This window comes from Thermobia domestica, chromosome 11 (assembly GCF_964235325.1).
Source record: "Thermobia domestica chromosome 11, izTheDome1.hap1.1, whole genome shotgun sequence".
NCBI lineage: Eukaryota > Metazoa > Arthropoda > Insecta > Zygentoma > Lepismatidae > Thermobia > Thermobia domestica.
The window spans coordinates 21,979,627-21,999,408 of NC_137464.1; the positions used below are offsets into that span (position 1 = coordinate 21,979,627).

The 19,782-nt window shown below is 34.4% G+C and overlaps 7 non-coding genes across 7 annotated transcripts; 5 read left to right on the forward strand and 2 right to left on the reverse strand.

Annotated features, from left to right (window-relative positions):
* Positions 1–1,601: 1,601 nt before the first annotated feature.
* On the forward strand, positions 1,602–1,674 carry TRNAR-ACG (transfer RNA arginine (anticodon ACG)). Its single transcript has one exon. It is a non-coding gene; the product is annotated as a tRNA-Arg (tRNA).
* A 416-nt stretch (positions 1,675–2,090) lies between these two features.
* Positions 2,091–2,163, reverse strand: TRNAR-ACG (transfer RNA arginine (anticodon ACG)). The gene has a single exon. It is a non-coding gene; the product is annotated as a tRNA-Arg (tRNA).
* Positions 2,164–5,249: 3,086 nt separating this feature from the next.
* TRNAR-ACG (transfer RNA arginine (anticodon ACG)) lies at positions 5,250–5,322 on the forward strand. Its single transcript has one exon. It is a non-coding gene; the product is annotated as a tRNA-Arg (tRNA).
* Positions 5,323–7,787: 2,465 nt separating this feature from the next.
* TRNAR-ACG (transfer RNA arginine (anticodon ACG)) lies at positions 7,788–7,860 on the forward strand. Its single transcript has one exon. It is a non-coding gene; the product is annotated as a tRNA-Arg (tRNA).
* Positions 7,861–9,964: 2,104 nt separating this feature from the next.
* On the forward strand, positions 9,965–10,037 carry TRNAR-ACG (transfer RNA arginine (anticodon ACG)). The gene has a single exon. It is a non-coding gene; the product is annotated as a tRNA-Arg (tRNA).
* A 2,453-nt stretch (positions 10,038–12,490) lies between these two features.
* Positions 12,491–12,563, forward strand: TRNAR-ACG (transfer RNA arginine (anticodon ACG)). The gene has a single exon. It is a non-coding gene; the product is annotated as a tRNA-Arg (tRNA).
* A 5,601-nt stretch (positions 12,564–18,164) lies between these two features.
* On the reverse strand, positions 18,165–18,237 carry TRNAR-ACG (transfer RNA arginine (anticodon ACG)). The gene has a single exon. It is a non-coding gene; the product is annotated as a tRNA-Arg (tRNA).
* Between the last annotated feature and the right edge of the window lie 1,545 nt (positions 18,238–19,782).

Genomic DNA, 19,782 nt, shown 5'->3' on the forward strand with positions numbered 1-19,782 from the left:
TTTTTTTCCCAAACTGTGTATCGCGCAGCCTCATATCCAGTGGCGTATTTACGATTTTGTTTCGGGGGGGGGCTTTGCTAACTTTCGGAGGGGGCTTTGCCTGAAAATGTGAAATTTTTGCAAAATATTTCATATGCTTTACTATAGTAAGTAAGATTTCGGGGGGGCTTAAGCCCGGAAGCCCCCCCTAAATACGCCACTGCTCATATCATATGTCGGGAAATTATAGAATTTTAAAATAATGCAGCATTTAATACTTACTTAAAAAAAAAATTGAGGCAGACTATACCAGTCTATGACCCCAGTGGCAGCAATACATTCAGTACGAATTAGAGTTGATGAATTGATTTTGAGTTTAACGTCCCTTTTCAGCAGCGAGGCTATGTGAGACGTGAACCTACTGATTAATGTGGAATCCCAATCATATAAGCTCCCGCCGGGAATCGAACCCGGGTCTTTACGCGAACCGTTTAGCCACGGATGAGCTTCAGTACGAATTAGAGTCACTAGTTAATACCATCTTATAGTTTTGTAGCACTGTTATTTAGATTATTAATAATAAAACATCAAACAATTGTGTCACGATGTCTTCAGGCAGAAAAATAAGTTGGTACCACTATATTGATATACAGATATAGTTCTTTTCTGAATATGAAACGAACTGTTTAAAACGGAAATATGACCCTGCCAGGATTCGAACCTGGAATCTTCTGATCCTCAATCAGACACGTTATCGATTGCGCAACTGGGCCACTTTTATACTGTTTTTTTTACCCAAATAATTTTCTGTACGTCTACCCATACATTCTTTCAAATAAAAGCTTATGATGAGCTCCTCCGTGGCTAAGCGGTTAGCGTACGCGCCTTTGGCGTGGGAGGACCGGGTTCGATTCCCGGCGGGAGCTCATGTGGTTCGGATTCCACGTTAATCAGTAGGTCCACGTCTCATATAGCCTCGCTGCTGAACGGGACGTTAAACTCAAAATCAACTCAACTCAAAAGCTTATGATGAATGTCTAGCAACAATTTTTAATTTCTCTCTGCACAAGGAAAGTTTGAAAAGTTTGCAGCATGAAGGAGAGCAGATAGATTAATATTAGTACAATTGGAGTATGTGATAGAGTGATTTTTGTATGTACTTCAATTCCAATTTGAGCACCATTGTAAATACTCTTTCTTCGGGTTAAACTTATTCAAACTTTCGCGCGAAAAAAAAAAAAACACAGCAGTTGGATCTTATTTCTTTGACTGGATTTGAGTCTAGCCACTCTGTCAGTAGCAAGGCTATACGAGACGTGGACCTGTATCTTAACATGGGTTCTCACCTTGAATCGAAGCCGGGGTCTCCCACGTCAAAGGCACGTACACTATCACCATGAGGAAGTTGAATGTTATTTCTTAAGCAAAACATTGTTTCAGGCTAAGTAAACTTGACTTGTGTCCTCTGAAGCGGTCAAGCACAGGTTGTTAACTACAAAACTAAAATATGATGTTACTTTTCTACCAATTGTAAGCACAAAGAGAAATTAAAAATGGTTTCTGAAAGCCGATCCTATAGTTTCTTTGCGAAAAACTTGTGACTGGAACAAGAAACCAAACGTGGCCCAGTGGCGCAATGGATAACGCGTCTGACTACGGATCAGAAGATTCCAGGTTCGAATCCTGGCTGGGTCGTGATTTTAACGCTTTATATTAGATTTAGATAATATTTTAAGTTTAATATTTCAATACACGATGTTCTTTCATATTGACAAATTACATTGACGGTTTGGTGAAAGGAATGTTGCACTTGATTTTGATTTCAGCATGTTATGGTTGGAAATAATATATTTTTCTTTCTTTTTTTAAGCCATAATTTTTAGGTTTCAAGTAACTACTTCTTTGGAAACCGTAGGGTTTAGGTTTCAAACAACGCTTTTGTTTGGGGTATGTGGAAGACAGGATCCTAAACTTAATGTTGTTTCAAATTATTATATTTATATATATATATGACATTCATTTCACCAAATCGTCAACGTAATCGGTGATGTATACGGGCATCATATATTAAATTCAATTACCTAAATATAGCAAAGAAGTATAAAATACCACGACCCAGCCAGGATTCGAACCTGGAATCTTCTGATCCGTAGTCAGACGCGTTATCCATTGCGCCACTGGGCCACGGTTTCTATGTATTTCTACTCATAGTTTTATGTTGGTGAAGAAAATTTATGGTCAACTTCTAGCAACCATCAAAAGATGATAAAGCCTCCTTGAAGTCGTTAGTGTATTAGATCGATTTTAAAGAAACTACTTTCTTACATAAATAAATTAAACAAACCTATGAAGATAGATTTCTATGTAATAACTTCAAAGATGTTTCATTTACTTGACAAAACATCTCATTGGAGACTAAAATCTAAAATCATCAGAAGTGGACATTGATCTAACGTAACACCGATAAAATTTGTAATAGATATTGTGTGCAGTGATGAAAATTTTCTGATTCATAAAAAACATATTCCACTTATTCCTACATCGTTGTTTATCCGCGATGTGAGGTGGAAAATTTTCTTCTATATTTTCCGGAAAATTTTCCGTTGTTAACAAATATCAGTGATCAAGTAACAATTCCTCAGCAATCATAAAATTGATTGAATTCATGTATAGAAATGTTAAAAAGTGAAAGATCGTTTAAAGAATCTGAAAATTTTCATGGCTCAGACAGTTTTCAGTACTATGTAGGAACAAGTGAAACAATTTTTCATCAATCGAAAAATTGTCTGTCCTGTACAGTGATGAAAATTTTCCGGAAAATTTTGAAGCGGAAAATTTTCCGATTCATAAAAACATACTCCACTTATTTCTACAAGTGGAGTATGTTTTTATGAATCGGAAAATATCCATGACTTTTAATAAATTGAAATTTTAAATAATAGAATGGGATATTTGTACTCTACGAACTAGATGTATGTTCTCTCCACTTTGCATATACACACGCACACACACACACACACACACAGAGAGAGAGAGAGAGAAAGGTTGAATTGAGTTGATTTTGAGTTTAACGTCCCTTTCATCAGCGAGACTATATAAGACGGGACCAACTGATTAACGTGGAATCCGACCTACATGAGCTGCCACTGGGAATCAAAGCCAGGTTTTCCATGCCAAAGGCGCGTATGCTAACCGCTTAGCAATGAAGGAGCTCACAGAAGAAGAAGAAGGGAGAGAGAAACACTGTGTAAAATTTTACTTCCCGACTTGAAATATTAGAAAATTTTCCGGTTCCCGAAAGCTAATTGGAAAATTATAATTGTAATTACCCTGATGATGAGAACGATGACAGCTCTCGAAACGTTGGCCTATCCACCAGTTTTCACCTGGCTGATTGCCCTAGAAGAACTTTATCAAATTATTATTTGTTGTTGACTAACTTTCCTCTACAGAAATTCAATTTTGTAGCTGAATGTGCAGTTAAATGTAGTGGAAAATGTTCCACCTAACATCACTATACATAATATCCAAAATTGCCCGGATTATGAAAAGTCTTTTCCACTTGTTTCTACCGTACATCATCATGAAAATTTTCCGATCTATAAAATTCCTTTCACTTGTTTCTACAGAGCAATAAAACTTTCCGATTCACAAAAAGTTGTTTTACTTTTTGCTTCAAAATGATGAAAACTTTCCGACTCATAAAAAGTTCTTCAATTTTTCCATATAAGACAGAAAATATTTCAATTCATGAAAAATTGTTTAACTTGTTCCTACATAGTACTGAAAATTGTCTGAGCCATGAAAATTTTCAGATTCTTTAAACGATCTTTCACTTTCTAACATTTCTATACATGAATTCAATCAATTTTATGATTGCTGAGGAATTGTTACTTGATTACTGAAATTGTTTTACAACGGAAAATTTTCCTGAAAAAATATAGCGGAAAATTTTCCACCTCACATCACTAATTGTGTGGTAACTGTTTTTACTGATGTAATGAACTTGAGATATGTCTTAAACGGCAAAAGCAAAAGTGTCAAAATCACAACCTAATTAGGATTCACAACTGATACTTCTGATCATTTGTCAGATACCTTACGCTATGCCCTTCGGATGGTAAATGTCAGATTGACTTACCAATAGCTTCTTCTCCAAAAAGGAATTTGATGACAAACATCCAGCAATCATACTCAGTTTCCCCTCTATATCTAGATATATGAATGGCGACTAACTTTGAAAGTAAGCTCACTTTTTCAGTCTTATAGTTAAATTAACTTCTCTTTTGACATAACTTTTATCAGAAAAGGATAAATTTTTAGTCAGATTTCATGAGAGAAAATGAAACAGAATTAGACATAAAACTACATAGGAATGTTAACTATCGTATGGACTAATATTAAAAATGTCTATTTCTATATTCAGGCTTCCAGTACTTAATTTATTTATTTGATACTTTAATCATCTAATCTTACCATTTCTGATACAGATATACTATAACCAGTGCTCGAAAAAAAAAGTATCCTTACCTAGGCGCCAGTTCTGAAAAGCAGATGCCATAATAAAGCAAATCAAGTTTGATTCATAGGCCCACATTGTTTGCTTTAGATTAACCAGGTGCCAAACCATGGTATCTCATGTCGCCATCGACTTCAGTCGAGCCCTGTGTATAGATATTGTGATACTTCGATTTTAAATGATTAAAAAAAAATACTATGCTGTACATTTATTTCGTTGTAAATTAAAACAGCTAATCCTTCCTTTAAAAGAACTAATCAAATTAGTCATTTCTCATCGCAATTATTCATTACATCGATACTTTTTGGGGTCATAGTAAGCTAATTACTTGCTTTAATTCAAATATTCCGACGACAGAAATACCATATCCAAACGATGCTCGGTTGTTTTTTGGCTTCATTGAGTGCATATGATGAAGATACGTATGGGCAGATCCTCTATTTTATAATATCATTGATATCCAAGGAGTTTTCATTATGGGATACGTGGCATGGAAAGCATCATAAAGAGAGTTTCACGGCCTGATCTTCAGATTTTGAAAATCCTTAGCAATTAGCATTTTATATTTGATCTAAGATTATTCCTTATATTACGTATACTTTCAGTGGTTCACACTGTATATACTTATTAAACTAATTAAATCATAAGATAATAAATGAGATATTTCGAACTGAAATGTTTGGTTTCCTCCCATCTTCTAGCCCATAAACTATAACAACATAAAGAAAAAACAAAAGATGTAAGTATGACTGGCCCAATGGCGCAATGGACAACGCGTCTGACTACGGATCAGAAGATTCCAGGTTCGAATCCTGGTTGGGTCGTAGTTTTTATTCTTTTGTCATGTTACAAGAAGAACTAAATTCAGTATATGAATACTTGATTTCCCACATATTATATCATATACCAGTACACAGAGACACCCACAGTTTTTTTTTTCAAGGGAGACTAATTCTAGGGAGGGTTGCAAATTGACACTGGAACAAAGACGTCAATCACACACACTTTGATTCACAACTGATCGTAATGCATAATATAAAATAACACTTATTTACTCATGTATCCTTATTGACTATAGCAAATAAACTATAATACTATAGTATTTAACATGTTAAGCGATGCGTAGGAATCATGAGACCTATAGTAAAGTTTCTGTAGGGACCGCGGAAGTCCCATGAGACCTAATAATTTTTTTGGTCAGAGTCTACAAATATACCAAGTTTGGTCAAGATCGAATAAGTTTAATCAATATAATGCAATATATAATATCCTTTCACTTAGTCCACACTTAAGTTTGATGGCAAATAATCTCGAACCAAAAGGGTACACACTATAAGATCACATACTCTTAATAATCTCGACAAGATTCTACCAATATACAACTTTGGTCAAAATCCAATGAATTTCGATTTTCTTAAAGAAACCTACGAACAATGACTCATACTATGACTATTATTTCAGACTAAGCTCATAAAGATCTACTAACATACCAAGTTTGGTTAACATCGGGTGAGTCCTATTGATTACATTTCAGTGAAATTTCTTGATTTTCATCAATTTGAAACGAATGACTGGAGAAACAAAGATCTGCTTACCATAATAAATGACAAGCGTACTAAACTTATCGAGATCTAAAACCATGCTAAGTTTGGTCAAGATCGGGTGATTTTCATGGATATTTTGGGTAACAGTCTATCACCAGTAGAAGCAAAAAAATAAAATAAAATAAAAATAAATAAATAAAAATAAAATAAAATAATAAAAATAAAAATAAATATATAAATAAAAACACCTTATAGGGTCCATTTTTGTAGTGAGGCTTTATGAAATCCATTTCACATAATATTAACAAGCTAGGTAAAAATTTAAGGCATTCTGGAAAGAAACAAAGCTGTAATTTATCAGAAGATGAACTAGTGTAATTAACTAGAAACTAAAGTTTCCTTTTTCCTTTTTATTTAAACATACAAACAAACTGAAGACAATAGCAATTGGATGTACTCCACAGTTGAACATCGAACCTCCGTATTGAAGAACCTCATTGATTTCTTATTATTTAATATACAGTATAGTATTCTGCCTCTTGGCAAGTCCTAATGAGTTTTTTGTTTTTATTATTATTATTTTTATTTTTTAAGGTCTGGGCCTAGAAGTGTTTCTTCCACGTTTCTCTATCTTCAGCTTCTTCTTTTAATTCCCAATGTTTTCTTCTATTTTTTCAAATCATCGATCAGTTGTGTTCTTCTTCTTCCTATTCCTCACTTCCCTTCCATCTTTCCTTCTATGGCGGTGTGAAGAATACAACTTCTTCGCAAGATGTGACCAATCCAATTGGCGTTTAAACAAAGGATGTTGGCTAAAAGCGTCCTCTTCTCTCCTATCTTTTTAAAAACATCTTTGTTTGTTACTCTCTCTGTCCATTTTATCTTCTCCATCTTTCTCCAACACCACATTTTGAAGCTCTCCAAATATTTCCTCTCTAACTTCCGTAATGTCGAAGTCTCTGAACAAGACAGTCCAATATTCCATATATAGCACTTGACCAACTTCCTTAGCCCAATATTAAGCCTGCTAGTTAAGAGTGATCTTTTCTTGTTGAATGCTTCTCTGGCTATGGCTAATTATTGACGTGATCTCTTTGGTGTAGTAAGCGTGTCTGGATTGACCCCTTACCCGGAGAGCGTGAGGAATAATCAGGAGGTTGTCCTCTTTAAAGAACAGAGGTAAGTGTTGCGGCCCAGTGGCGCAATGGATAACGCGTCTGACTACGGAAGATTCCAGATTCGAATCCTGGCTGAGTCGTAATTTTGTTATTGGGTCCCATTAGAAGATGAATATTTTCTGGGGAAAAATTCAATAATGAATAACAATTTAATGTATTATGCTTTTTCAATAAAACTACTACAATTAAGTTTAATATATCAATGCACGATAGCCACTCTGTCAGTAGCGAGGCTATATGAGATGTAGACCTGTAGCTTAACATGGGATCCGAACCAAATGAGCTCTCACCTTGAATCGAAGCCGGGGTCTCCCACGTCAAAGGCGCGTACACTATCACCATGAGGAAGTTGAATGTTATTTCTTAAGCAAAACATTGTTTCAGACTAAGTAAACTTGACTTATGAGCTCTGAAGCTGTCAGGCGCAGGTCGTTAACTACAAAACTAAAATGTGATGTTACTTTTCTACCAATTGTAGGTACAAAGAGAAATTAAAAATGATTTCTGAAAGCCGATCATATGTTTTTCTTTGCGAAAAACTTGTGAGTGGAATGAAGAAGCAAGTGTGGCCCAGTGGCGCAATGGACAACGCGTCTGACTACGGATCAGAAGATTCCAGGTTCGAATCTGGGCTGGGTCGTGATTTTAACGCTTTATATTAGATTTAGATAATATTTTAAGTTTAATATATCAATATACGATGTTCGTTCATATTGACACATAACATTGACGTTTTGGTGAAAGGAATGTTACATTTGATTTTGATTCAACATGTTTTTGTTGGAAATAATATTTTTTCTTTCTTTTTCTTAAACCCTAAATTTTTGGTTTAAATAACTTCTTTGGAAACCGAAGGGTTTAGGTTTCAAACAACGCTTTTTATTTTGGGGGGTGGGTGGAACACAGGATCCTTAAATCGTATCAGACTTAATGTTGTTTCAAATTATTATATATTTGACATTCATTTCACCAATTCGTCAACGTAATCGATATGTATACGGACATTATTATTAAATTCAATTATTTCCTAAATATAGCAATGAAGTCTAAAATATCACAACCCAGCCAGGATTCGAACCTGGAATATTCTGATACGTACTCAGAAGCGTTATCCATTGCGCCATTGGGCCACCAGTTGTTTGTATTTCTATTCATAGTTTTGTGTTGGTGAAAAAAAGTTTATGATCAGCTTCGAGCAACCATCAAAAGATAATAAAGCCTCCTTGAAGTCGTTAGTGAATCAGATCGATCTTAAGGAAACTACTTTCTCACATAAATAAATTAAACCTATGAAGATAGATTTCTATGTAATAATTTCAAAGTTGACAAAAGATCTCATTGGAGCCTAAAATCTAAAATCATCAGAAGTGTACATTGATCTAACCGAACACCGATAAAATTTGTGATAGACATTGTGTGGGAACTGTTTTTACTGATGTAATGAACTTGAGATGTGTCTTAAACAGCTAAAGCAAAAGTGTCAAAATCATAACCTAATTAGGATTCACAACTCATACTTCTGATCATTTGTCAGACGCTATGCCTTTCGGATTGTATATGTCAGATTGATTTCAAAATACCTTCTTCTCCAAAAAGGAATTTGATGACAAACATCCAGCAATCATCCTCAGTTTCTCCTCTATATCTAGATATATAAATGATGACTAACTTTGAAAGTAGGCTCACTTTTTCAGTCTTATAGTTAAATTAACTCCTCTTTTGACATAACTTTTATCAGAAAAAGGATTAATTTTTAGTCAGATTTCATGAGAGAAAATGAAACAAAATTAGACATAAAACTACATAGGAATGTTAACTATCGTATGGACTAATATTAAAAATGTCTATTTCTATATTCAGGCTTCCAGTACTTAATTTCTTTATTTTATTTATTTATTTATTTAATACTTTAATAATCGAAATTACCTTTTCTAATACAGATATACTATAACCAGTTCTCGAGAAAAATATCCTTACCTAGGCGCCAGTTCTGAAAAGCAGGTGCCATAATAAGGCAAATCAAATTTGATTCGTAGGTCTACATGGTTTGCTTTAAATTAACCAGGCGCCAGACCATGGTATCTCATGTCGCCCTCGACTTCAGTCGAGCCCTGTGTATAGATATTGTGATACTTCGATTTTAAATAATTAAAAAAAAAAAAACAATACTATGCTGTACATTTATTTCGTTGTAAATTAAAACAGCTAATCCTTCCTTTAAAAGAACTAATCAAATTAGTCATTTCTCACCGCAATTATTCATCACATCGATATTTTTGGGGGTCATAGTAAGTTAATTTCTTGGTTTAATTCAAATTTTCCGACGACAGAAATACCATATCCAAACGATGCTCGGTTTTTTTTTTTTTTTTTTTTTTTTTGGCTTCATTGAGTGCATATGATGAAGATACGTATGAGCAGATCCTCTATTTTATAATATCATTGATATCCAAGGAGTTTTCATTATGGGATACGTGGCATGGAAAACATCACAAAGAGAGTTTCACGGTCTGATCTTGCGATTCTGAAAATCCTTAGCAATTAGCATTTTATGTTTTACCTAAGACTATTCCCTATATTACGTATACTCTCAGTGGTTCACACTATATATATATTCATATTAAACTTATTAAATCATAAGATAATAAATGAGCTATTTCGAACTGAAATGTTTGGTTTCCTCCGATCTTCTAGCCCATAAACTAGAACAGCATAAAGAAAAAACAAAAGATGTAAGTATTGCTGGCCCAATGGCGCAATGGATAACGCGTCTGACTACGGATCAGAAGATTCCAGGTTCGAATCCTGGTTGGGTCGTAGTTTTCATTCTTTTGTCATGTTACAAGAAGAACTAAATTCAGTATATGAATACTTGATTTCCCACATATTATATCATATACCAGTACACAGAGACACCCACAGTTTTTTTTTTTCAAGGGAGACTAATTCTAGGGAGGGTTGCAAATTGACACTGGAACAAAGACGTCAATCACACACACTTTGATTCACATATGATCGTAATGCATAATATAAAATAACACTTATTTACTCATGTATCTTTATTGACTATAGCAAATAAACTATAATACTATAGTATTTAACATGTTAAGTGATGTGTAGGAATCATGAGACCTATAGTAAAGTTTCTGTAGGGACCGCGGAAGTCCCATGAGACCTAATAAATTTTTGGTCAGAGTCTACAAACATACCAAGTTTGGTCAAGATCGCATAAGTTTAATCAATATAATGCAATATATAATATCCTTTCACTTAGTCCACACTTAAGTTTGATGGCAAATAATCTCGAACCGAAAGGGTACACACTATAATATCACATACGCTTAATAATCTCGACAAGATTCTACTAATATACCAACTCTGGTCAAACTCCAATGAATTTCGTTTGTTGTTTTTTAGTGAAATTTTCTTGATTTCACTAAGCCCAAACGCAAGTGTTCGAGAGTTCAAAACCAACTCATGAAGCAAAGGTATGCACTCATACCAATGTTCGTAGTTTGAGGGTTAGCAGAAAGGGGAAAAGGATTTTTTTTTTTTTTTTTTATAAAACGTGAAAAATCCAGGGAAATTCTCGCGTGGATTGATTGACCAATATAAATTCTTAAATTTTTCATTGTTCTTCAGAAAGAAACAAATACGATAGTGCGTGTGTGTGAATGTTCAAAGTAATATAATGTGCACCCATTGTTGATGAGAGTATTTGTGTGTGTTCTTAAGTGAAAGAAAAAGTTAAGAAAAAATAAAAGCGTAAAGTAAATTAACAAAACAAAATAGTTAGCATTTCCTTTAAAATAGCAAAATTAATCTTATCTTATCACAGAGTCTGTCACCACAAGTGCTGGACACTCAACAAACTAGGGAAAATTTGATAAGGAAAAGCAAAATTTTGTGTCAGTCGAGGGAAATTTTCTTAAAGAAACCTACGAACAATGACTCATACTATGACTAATATTTCAGACTAAGCTCGTAAAGATCTACTAACATTCCAAGTTTGGTTAACATCGGGTGAATCCTATTGATTGCGTTTCAGTGAAATTTCTTGATTCGAACCAATTTCAAACCAAAGAATGGAGAACCAAAGTTCTGCTTACCATAATATTTGACAAGCGTACTAAACTTATCGAGATCTAAGACCATGCTAAGTTTGGTCAAGATCGGGTGATTTTCATGGATATTTTGGGTAACAGTTTATCACCAGTAGAAGCAATAAATAAATAAATAAATAAATAAATAAATAAATAAATAAATAAATAAATAAATAAATAAATAAATAAATAAATAAATAAATAAAATAATAAAAATAAATAAATAAATAAATAAAAACACCTTTTAGGGTCCATTTTTGTAGTGAGGCTTTATGAAACCCATTTCACATAAAATAACCAGGCTAGGTAAAAATTTAAGGCATTCTGGAAAGAAACAAAGCTGTAATTTATCAGAAGAAGAACTAGCGTAATTAACTAGAAACTAAAGTTTATTTTTTCTATTTATTTAAAGATACAAACAAACTGAAAACAATAACAATTGGATGTATTCCACAATTGAACATCGAACCTCTGTGTTGAAGAACCTCTGATTCCTTATTATTTATCATACAGTATTCTGCCTCTTGGCAGGTCCTAATGAGTTTTTCATTTTTATTATTGTTATTTTTATTTTTTAATGTCTGGGCCTAGAAGTGTTTCTTCCATGTTTCTCGATCTTCAGCCTCCTCTTTTAATTCCCAATATTTTCTTCTATTTTTCAAATCATCGATCAGTTGTTCTTCTTCTTCCTATTCCTTGCTATTCTTTCATCTTTTCTTCTATGTTAGTATGAAGAATACAACTCTTCGCAAGGTGTGTCTAATCCAATTGGCCTTTAAACCATGGATGCTGGCTAAAAGTGTCCTCTTCTCTCCTATCCTTTTTAAAGCATCTCTGTTACTCTCTCTGTCCATTTTATCTTCTCCATCTTTCTCCAACACCACATTTCGAAGCTCTCGAAATATTTCTTTCCTAATTTCCGTAATGTCCAAGTCTCTGAACAATACAGTCCAATACTCCATATATAGCACTTGACCAATTTCTTCCTTAGTCCAATATTATGCCTGCTAGTTAAGAGTGATCTTTTCTTGTTGAATGCTTCTCTGGCTATGGCTAATTATTGACGTGATCTCTTTGGTGTAGTAAGCGTGTCTGGATTGACCTCCCCGGAAAGCGTCAGGAATAATCAGGAGGTTACCCTGTTGAAAGAATAAATGTAAGTGTCGCGGCCCAGTGGCGCAACGGATAACGCGTCTGACTACGGATCAGAAGATTCCAGGTTCGAATCCTGGCTGGGTCGGAGTTTTATTATTTATCCCATTTAAAGAAGAATATTTTCTGGTGAAAAATCAATAATGAATAACATAATGTCTTATACTGTTTCAATAAAACCACTACAGTTGAGAAAATATTATACATATTAATACAGAAGGTTTAAGAAATATAGAAATTGATTTATTTGGCTTACCTAACGATGCTGGTGACATCCCTTTAAGTGTTTGGAAACTTTACTGATAATGAAAACAAAAGCTACTGTCTTTAAAAACACACTGGGTCAGCGTGAGACTCAACATCTACTTAAAAATGTGAATGTTGTCTATAATTTGTTTCTACGATAAAATAGTTGAATGTCATCACGAAAGTCCCAAACAGAAATTGGAAATAAATTTGAAGTAAGGCGTCGTCAACATATTACGTAACGCGGCAAAGGGGGAAGGGGGTTAGGCCTTGTATTACAAGGGGGAAGGAGAGGTTTACGTCTTCGTTACGTAAATCTTTTTTTTTTTTTTTTTTTTTTTTTTTTGTAATTTCATTCTTATTCTTAGGTTTATATGCAATCTTTTAAACACTTAATTTTATGCAGTTGTTTTATATTTTATAAATAGGTCAATAAGTACGTTCTACTGTTTTGGGAAATTATATAAATTGAATCATGCAGAAGAGATTCGAAGACGGTACTAGACACCAGTATGCCTGATGACGAACCCTGCATGCATTACAATACAATAAAATTCCGTTTCTTGGCTATCGCAGCATTGCATTCACCGCACGTGTTTTTCTGGAGTTAGTGATTGTAACCACCACTTGAAAATGCCGTCGCGTTTCCACTCGTATCGCTGTTTCTGAGAATATTGTTCAAATTTTTGATTTCAATGATTACCTACTCTATTCGTCTAACGGGTTTCGTATGTGAAACAGAAGACACTCTTTTTCCAAAGATAACATTTTCTACGACGAAACGATCCACAATTTGCAGAGTAAAATAAGATATTTAAAACCTAATTCGTCGGATATTCATCTCGTACTGATTTTTTTGATTTTTTGATTTGAATATTTCAGGAGAAATCGAGTTTATTCGCATTTTGGCGCTAATTTAGGACAAGACGAATTTGAAAAGGGGTAAACTGAAGTCCAAACAAGATGCTCGAAAGCTTGTTCACAAACGAGATGTCCCTGCTCCTTCACGTGTGCAGCCATTTCGAATAGATTTGTATTTCTAGTTTAAGTTAAATAGATGGGTCGATCTCCTTAGGAAAACGACAGTATGCAATTTCGAAGATTTAATACTGGTTAATTAAACAATCTTATGGAGTTAAAATATTATTACGGTACTTCCATTTTTTAATACGTTGATTTATTGACGAAGAAATATTAGAAATATATTCAGAATACACGCATTTTGTAATAAAAAGTTCTGCCATTAAAAATAGTCTTTTTTATTGTAATAACCCCCAAAATAAGCAAAATTAGTGAACAAGTCAAAAAATGTTACGTAACTAAAGGGGGAAGGATTCGGCCTTGCGTTACGAAGTAGGATAAATGTTAGAAATTTTTTTATAAAATGTCTGTATTCTTTTTATTTGCTTACGATGTTTTATGTGAGTCGGATTCCAAATAGTAGAAGCATACTCTAACTTTGAGCGAACATATGCATTGCACAACTTCTGTAATGTTGAACAGTTCTTAAATTGTTTTCCCGTTCTAATTATGAATCGAACTCGCAATCGAACCGCGAATCTCCGTATTGAAGATACAGTAATGCAATCAAGGATGATTTTACACAGATATTGAACCATTTCATGTGCATGGATTTTTCAAATTTATTTCAATCTGTAACATGCAATTAGACGATAGAGTTAATTGTTGTAATTAATCCGAAGGCGATATTGTTCAGTTCGCCTTATGAATTATTATGTTAAAATTCTGAATTGAGGTTGACACAAAATTAAGTGAATCGTTAGGGGTTGTCTACGTATTACGTAACACTAATTTTGACCAGGGTGGAAAAAAATCATGATTTTTTTTTAAAAAATCATTTTTGTTGATTTTTTTGATTTAAATCGATTTTTTTGATTTAAATCAAATCTTTCTCCTCGTATAATACAAGTCGTGAACTGAAGAAAAATCATTAGGAATTAGTATTAAATGCTAATTATGCCATTTAAGTGAAAATATAGGGGTTGAATTTTGAATTATCCCCAATCGTTAACCTATATCAATCCCAAACAATGTTTCTTAACCCTTTTAAATTATGGCTCCTTTTAAAGATAAATTATAGACTTTCAGTCAAGCAACTACAGCATCATCCCTATTTATCCTAGGATCATGGTACATACATAACTCTCTTTAGAATAGAACAGCTTTTGAAACGGTAACATTCACATTTCCCTATCATGTCCCTGAAGCAGGAAATTTTGAGAGTAATCGGCATTTTCTTTTTAATTTTAATCCCTTCTGGATTCCCCTGTGTCAACGCACAGATCTCAAAATCAACTAGGAAATACTAAGGGCTGTACTAAATGTGTATATAAAATTTCAAGATTCTATCTTGAGTAGTAAGGGTGAGGAAACTATTTAACAATGAGCTAAGAATATTCCCACAATGCCCCAGATGACCCGGATGTAATATAAACATTTCCTCAGACATCCCTATTTATCCTAGGATCATGATTTGTACATTATTCTCTTCAGAATAAAACAAATTTTCAAACGGTACCCATCAAATGTCTCCATCATATACCTGGGGCCGGTAAATCACGAAAAAACAAATTCTCTATTAAAAATATCTTTTTTATTTTTTTTTTTACCTCTGTGGACCCCTTCCTCTGTTTTAAGGCAGAGACCTGATACAAATCTGAAAAATATTGAGGGGTGCACTGAGTAAATGTGCAAAATTTCATCTTGTAGAAGCAAAAGTAAGCACGCGAAAAATAATATTCCCCAAATGCCCCAGATTCCCTTATAAAACAGGACCTCAGGTAACAGTTTCCTGAGACATCCCTATTTATCCTAGGAGCATAGTACGTACATAATTTTCTTCAGAATACAGAACAACCCTTCAAACGGTACCATTCATATGTCTCCATCTGAGGCGGCAAAATCACGAAAAAAGCTAATTTTTGTTAAAAATATTTTTTTGAACATTTTTGCCCCTCTGGACCCCGCTATTTCCACGCAGAGATCTGAAAACATCTGAAAATTATTGAGGGGTGCACTGAACGAGTGTGCAAAATTTCAGTGTTCTGAATGCAAAATGTAACCTGCCAAAAAAATAATAATAATACGCATAACAAAAAATATCTTAAATTTATGGGGTCATCACACACTATGCCTCAACGCAGAAAGGCGTGAAAGCATATGTAACGTGTTCTAAAATGCCTGTCTTGAAGTAAACGAAGTAAAAAGCCTTATTGGTAGTTTTTTAATCGAATAATGAAGACCCTGCCCTATCACATAAAAGTAGGTCATATAATTTAAAAGGTTAAGGAATAAAGAAAAAAGTACAGTAACGTTTATCAAAATGACACTTTTTATCACAAAAGTTACTGATATTTGGCAGGGGCCTATTTTTTAAAAACTCAGAACTAGCTTGCGGCATGAAATACATAAATTTCGCCTAAAGTTATAAAATTTAAAAAAAAAATGGAGAGGGGATAGGACCCCTCCAAATACGCCCTATTATCTGGAAGCAAACAGACACGCACAAAAAAGAATTTTCGTCTTAAAAGTCGATGGTGATTTCCCAGTTGGAATAGTTAACGATTTTAAAACCCAAACCCAATGTTACAAAAAGAAGAAAGCAGGAATGCTCCGTTACCTGTTCAAAACGGGATTTTTCCTAATCATCCTCTGCATGACACTTGTTTTCATAGTATACTGTACATTTGAGTCTCATTGTATTATGATTATTAACTTCCATAATCGAAATAACAGAACAGAAACGGGAATTTACTTATTTTCACTTTAAATTAATTTATTTCTGAATTCGATTTAAATCAACGATTTTTATTTAAAAAATCAAGTGATTTAAATCTTGATTTAAATCGTGATTTAAATCAGACTGATTTAAATCAATCCACCCTGGTTTTGACCAATGTTTCCTCCCTCCCACCCCTTGTCACACTTCGTAACGCAAAGCCGAACCCTTCCCCCTTTAGTTAGGTAACACTTTTTGACTTTTTCACTAATTTTGCTTATTTTGGGGGTTATTACAATAAAAAAGACTATTTTTAATGGCAGAACTTTTTATTACAAAATGCGTGTATTCTGAATATATTTCTAATATTTCTTCGTCAATAAATCAACGTATTAAAAAATGGAAGTACCGTAATAATATTTTAACTCCATAAGATTGTTTAATTAACCAGTATTAAATCTTCGAAATTGCATACTGTCGTTTTTCTAAGGAGATCGACCCATCTTTTTAACTTAAACTAGAAATACAAATCTATTCGAAATGGCTGCACACGTGAAGGAGCAGGGACATCTCGTTTGTGAACAAGCTTTCGAGCATCTTGTTTGGACTTCAGTTTACCCCTTTTCAAATTCGTCTTGTCCTAAATTAGCGCCAAAATGCGAATAAACTCGATTTCTCCTGAAATATTCAAATCAAAAAATCAAAAAATTCAGTACGAGATGAATATCCGACGAATTAGGTTTTAAATATCTTATTTTACTCTGCAAATTGTGGATCGTTTCGTCGTAGAAAATGTTATCTTTGGAAAAAGAGTGTCTTCTGTTTCACATACGAAACCCGTTAGACGAATAGAGTAGGTAATCATTGAAATCAAAAATTTGAACAATATTCTCAGAAACAGCGATACGAGTGGAAACGCGACGGCATTTTCAAGTGGTGGTTACAATCACTAACTCCAGAAAAACATGTGCGGTGAATGCAATGCTGCGATAGCCAAGAAACTGAATTTTATTGTATTGTAATGCATGCAGGGTTCGTCATCAGTCATACTGGTGTCTAGTACCGTCTTCGAATCTCTTCTGCATGATTCAATTTATATAATTTCCCAAAACAGTTGAACGTACTTATTGACCTATTTATAAAATATAAAACAACTGCATAAAATTAAGTGTTTAAAAGATTGCATATAAACCTAAGAATAAAAATGAAATTACAGAAAAAAAAATTGATTTACGTAACGAAGACGTAAACCCCTCCTTCCCCCTTGTAATACAAGGCCTAACCCCCCTTCCCCCTTTGCCGCGTTACGTAATATGTTGACGACCCCTTACTTCAAATTTATTTCCAATTTCTGTTTGGGACTTTCGTGATGACATTCAACTATTTTATCGTAGAAACAAATTATAGACAACATTCACATTTTAAAGTAGATATTGAGTCTCACGCTGACCCAGTGTGTTTTTAAAGACAGTAGCTTTTGTTTTCACTATCAGTAAAGTATCCAAACACTTCAAAGGATCTCACCAGCATTGCTAAGTAAGCCAAATAAATCAATTTCTATATTTCTTAAACCTTCTGCATTAATATGTATAATATTTTCTCAACTGTAGTGGTTTTATTGAAACAGTATAAGACATTATGTTATTCATTATTGATTTTTCACCAGAAAATATTCTTCTTTAAATGGGATAAATAATAAAACTCCGACCCAGCCAGGATTCGAACCTGGAATCTTCTGATCCGTAGTCAGACGCGTTATCCGTTGCGCCACTGGGCCGCGACACTTACCTCTATTCTTTCAACAGGGTAACCTCCTGATTATTCCTCACGCTCTCCAGGTAAGGGGTCAATCCAGACACATCTTACTACACCAAAGAGATCAAGTCAACAATTAGCCATAACCAAAGAAGCATTCAACAAGAAAAGATCACTCTTAAGTAGCAGGTTTAATACTGGGCTAAGGAAGTTTGCTCTTTCCGATATGGGTACAAACTTTTCTTTGTTGACTAAGTATTATTGAAGTTATGTCCTCCCCGTTATGGGTACAAAATTTTCTTTGTTAACTAAGCATTGTGAGGTATTTGGTAAGGTAACTGAGTTAAGAGATAACAAACTGTAGTCTAGAAAGTCAGTAATAACGGCGATGGACACCGATGAGCTGACCACACATAACCCAATTAAAAGTAATCTGGATGGTGATAACCCTTCATAGGCTGTTCTCAAGGAAATTTAGTGTAATTTTATCGTTGCTGTGTTAACAATAACTGTGCGTTTTCATTGCTTTCAGGTGCAAGTGTGTGTATGTACTTTTCCTCTGCTGCTTCCTTGTTTGGATACGTTTCCTGGCTTCACCTAATGAAACACTTGCAGCGTAAAAACAGCCAAGTTCAAGGAAATGTAAACGTCACAGGTTTCGTGAGCGGAAGATATTGCATGTGAACATAAGAAAGTCTTAACGCATGGCGAGAAGATGATACATTGTCACGAATATTGATAGCAATTTTCTGTAAAGCCAGGAATAGGCCTATTGCCAGTGATGAGACTTGAAGGACGGTCTCTCCCTCTCCTAAACCTTCTTATGACCGTCCGCATACCTCTGGAAACTCTAAAATTATCTAATAATGTGTTTCTCTACAGTTTCTGGTAATGATTGGCGAGGTTATAGATATATGGATATATTTTAACAATATTCGGTATGTTATAGAAAAAGTAATCAGATCTTAGTTGATGGTTCCATTGTTGAAGATTAGTGTCCCTTTCAGCGCCGAGGTTGTATGAGACGTGGACTTACAGTTCACTTTTTTCCTACCGGGAGTCGAAGTCGGAACTCCGTGCACCAAAGGTCACCATGACAACCAATCACTTGTTTCCATGGTTATTCTTAGCTCCCTCCAGGCGAATATTGAGTTGCACCTTTGAATAAAGCTCTTGGTCAATGTTTTTCCGCTTCTTTTTCCCTTGTTATTTATTCATGTTGATTTTTAATGTGTAACTAGCTGAACCTGCGCTATTTACAGTGCGCACAGTTCTAATATGAGCGTGAATCTTTTTCCCACTTCTCACTACAGGACCTTATCCACGGGGGGCTAGGGAAGCCGGGCCCCCCTAAATTTTTACTGGCCTTTCTAAAAATTTTCACGGTAGGCTTGCAAATGAACTATAATACGGTGATGAACTATGACATGGTTGGATTGGGCCCCCTAACTTCTACCACCCCCCTCCTGCATTTTTGGGTTGGCTACCGGCCTGTTTCATCATATCTGTGCAAGTCCCTTTACGGACACAAGTAAAGGACAGGAAGACTGTCAAAGGGAATGAATTG